At 41.0% G+C, this 3,697-nt stretch overlaps 1 non-coding gene across 1 annotated transcript; it reads left to right on the top strand.

Annotated features, from left to right (window-relative positions):
- Positions 1–2,074: 2,074 nt before the first annotated feature.
- On the top strand, positions 2,075–2,183 carry LOC141635568 (small nucleolar RNA R71). Its single transcript, XR_012540245.1, has one exon. It is a non-coding gene; the product is annotated as a small nucleolar RNA R71 (small nucleolar RNA).
- Positions 2,184–3,697: the final 1,514 nt, after the last annotated feature.

Below are 3,697 nucleotides of genomic sequence, written 5' to 3'. Positions count from 1 at the left end.
CTTCCTCCAGCTCTATCCTGTGTATAGAAACATCAGGGCTGATACCCTTAATGTCATCCAAAGAGTAACCTAGAGCCTTCCTGTTTTTCTTAAGCACACACATCAAAGCAGACAACTGGTCATCGTTAAGCTTAGCACTAACAATAGCTGGGTACTGCTCCGTATCATCTAGAAAAACATACTTAAGATTAGGAGGAAGTGGCTTACGCTCTGGCACTTTTACCTCTACAGCATAGACATAATCATCTTCAATGGTGTAGCAAGTGTTTACCAAATTCTCGCTGGCCAGGCTTAAGAGCATCTCATCTTCTTCCTAGTTGGCTCGTAGCTCTCCATTGAGGCTACGAAAGCATCTGGCTCCTCAGCATTCTTCACTGCATTACCTGTACACTCATCTAAACGGGTTAGATCGGCTAAGGGATCCTTGGCTAAGGATTCCTTCCAATTACAAGTAACAGCCCTGTCAACAATATCAATGGAATAACACGAATCATCATCAGCAGGTTCAGTCGCCTTGTGAGCAAGACTGAACTCATTGGTGTCATCCCCTACCTCTAAGGTTATGGTTCCGCGTTTGACATCTATTACAGCCCCAGCTGCATGTAAAAACGGTCTACCTAAAATAATAGGTATCTGACTGTCCTCTGCAATGTCCAAAACAACGAAATCGACAGGGATAAAAAACTTACCCACTCGAACGGGTACATCCTCTAGAACTCCTATAGGTCTCTGAGTCGATCTATTTGCCATTTGAACGGTAATATCGGTCACCTTGAGTCTACCAATATTTAACCTTTCGCAAACAGAGTACGGCATGACACTCGACACGCCCCTAAATCACAAAGGGCCTTTCCAATTTCGTGGTTACCTATAGTGCAAGGAATTGAAAAACTACCAGGGTCCTTTAATTTGGGTGGTATATTAATTTGCGAAAGAGCATTGCATTCTTCCACAAAAGCAACATTACCATCATCACGAAAATTTCTCTTACGATTTAAAATGTCTTTCATAAATTTAGCGTAAGAGGGTACCTGGGTAATTAGATCAGTGAAAGGAATCGTTACCTCGAGATTTTGGACCATCTCCAAAAAACTTACCAAACTTGCGCTCCAGCTTAGCGTTCTTTAACCGCTCCGGATACGGGACTGCAACACTGGCCGTAGGATCAGTAACCTTCGACTTCGGTAAGTTTAAAACCTCCATCAAATCATCAATAAGTGTAGAATCATGCAAATTAGTTGACGGAATTGCGTCCTGTACTGGAGAATCAGTCGATCGACTGATAGGAGTGGTCGATCGACCAAGTTGGCTGGGCGTGAACAGTTCCTGGACAGAAACTTATTCGTCAGGAGTCTCAGTCGATCGACTGATGGTGTTAGTCGATCGACCACCTGTGCTGGGTATGAATAGTTTCTGATCAGAAACTTTTTCATCTAACGCTCCAGTCGATCGACTGACAGTATTGGTCGATCGACCAGAAGTACTGGCAATTGAGCTAGTTTTTGCACCAGAAATTAAACTAGCTTCTTCCTCATTTCCCGAGTCTCCTCTTGGCTTGTCGGGACCTTCATAAGAGAGGCCACTTCTGAGATTAATGGCATTAATCATTTCAATTGGCCCTTCACATTTGCTTGAAGAATTGGCGACTTGCTTAGCCTCTATATTCTCCAACTGCTTCACAAAATTCTTTGAGGACTCAATCCCGGCTGCTTCTATATTCGCCACTTGAACAAAAAGAGTTTGGACCATTTCTCTCAACTTCGCGGTCTCATCTAGATTATGGAAAGGAGTTTCAACTCTTTCCTTGGAAACTTCAGAGGCCTCGAGCTTCTCGAGATGGGAAGTAATAGAAGTAATGAGTGTCACAACGGTACTCATTTCATCACTTTGCTTTCGTGAATTTCCACGTGAACTCCCAAACTCAGCTCTATGGATCGCCATCTCCTCAATAGTGTTCCAACCTCTATTCTGACCGGTATTGTTTTGGAACCTACCATTCGCAGCTGCGTCCAGGATGACCTTGTAATCATCATATAAAGCATTGTAGAATAAGTTGTAAAGATACCACTGTTGGAAACCATGGTGAGGGACAGCTCGGACCAAACTTTTGAACCGTCCCCATGCCTCACAAAAACCCTCATCAGCTTCTTGCTGGAAATTTGTAATTTTACTCCTCAAGGCATCAGTCTTTGAAAGCGGGAAGTACTTCTTGTAGAAGGCTAATGCTAGAGATGTCCAATCTGTGACTCCAGCTGCTACCCTATCAAGGTAGCGGTACCAATCTCGCGCCGAATCCTTCAAGGAGTATAAGAACATCACCCCCTTTACTTTATCCTGAGTTACCCCAGCTGGCATAGGTATGGAACAGCAGTAGTCTGTGAAAATTTCCATATGCTTCAAGGGGTCTTCATCTGGTAGACTAGCAAATTGATTTCGCTCCACTAGATCGATATAAGAGGAACAAAATTCGAAGTTACCGGTAGTAGGGGTAGGTAACACGTGCCCCTTTGGAAGGTGGTGCTCCTTTGGCTGAAGATTATCATATATCGTAGTCATGTTCACCAAACTGAGAGTACTCAAGTCTTCCTCTCAAAACCTGTCTTCTAACTGTGCAAAAGCAAAACTAGAAGCAAAGGTAAGCAACGGCCTCAAGGAACCAAAGTTCCTTGAGACAAGAAAAATAAACTAAAAATAAAGCAAACAGAATTACACCGTCTCCCCGGCAACGACGCCAAAATTTGATACCGTCGTTTTGTATCAAAATTAAATTTATAATTCCAAACTAAAACTACAGCTAGTGATAGTAAGGGTCGAACCACAGAGAGACAAGATCAATTCTATTTGCTTATTTCAGTCTATAAAAGTAACAATTAAATGGGGGGGTTTTGAAATTGGTTGAGTCTAATGACTAATTGCAAGAAATGAAATTCTCAACAGATAAAAGGAAGATCGGGAATTTCGGTTCACCATGGCTAAGGTCAGGTCAGTAAGGTAGCAGAGGTCCTATAATACGGTCTCAGGGAATATGAGCAAGCCTTTCGATCAATGCTCGAATTAACCTTACGGTCTTCTAGTTCCCAAGAATTTCTCAACGCTTTCGCTCAAAGGAAATTCCAATCTAATGATAATTTAAATTACTAATCTTTCAATCTAGTAAAAGGGCTTATCAAAAGACAACAAGATCGATACTAAAGAATTCATACTAACAAAACAATCCTAATTTATGCCATGGCTCACCTCATTCCCAATCAATAAAATTAGCTATGAATAATCAAAACTAAAACAATTGCAAAATTGATAACAAAGAACAAGTTTGACATGATTGAATTGAAATTAAGAAAAAAGGTAAGAACTTAATTGCTGAAATTAAATTGGTAAAAACAAGAATTGAAATAAGAGGAAATTAAGGAAGAAAGAATTTGCATAAAAACTTACTAATTAAAGTGATGAACAACGTAACTGAATTCGGGGTTTTCCGTTCCCAAAGCTAGATCTAAAACTAAGTTCTTCAGTAACGAAAAGCATAACCTAAAAGTCTCGTTGCGTTCTACTGATAAGCGATGCCAAAAGTTAATTACAAATTGGGCTTTTAAAAGTCTAACACGAAGAATTAATCCCAGCTCGTAGACTGGTCGATCGACTGATCAGCATGGTCGATCGACTTGTCATTTCAGAACAGTAGCTTTTGCTGTACTTC

The sequence above is a fragment of the Silene latifolia genome, chromosome Y, assembly GCF_048544455.1.
Source record: "Silene latifolia isolate original U9 population chromosome Y, ASM4854445v1, whole genome shotgun sequence".
Taxonomy (NCBI): Eukaryota; Viridiplantae; Streptophyta; class Magnoliopsida; order Caryophyllales; family Caryophyllaceae; genus Silene; species Silene latifolia.
This window is presented reverse-complemented; position numbering and strand designations above follow the sequence as displayed.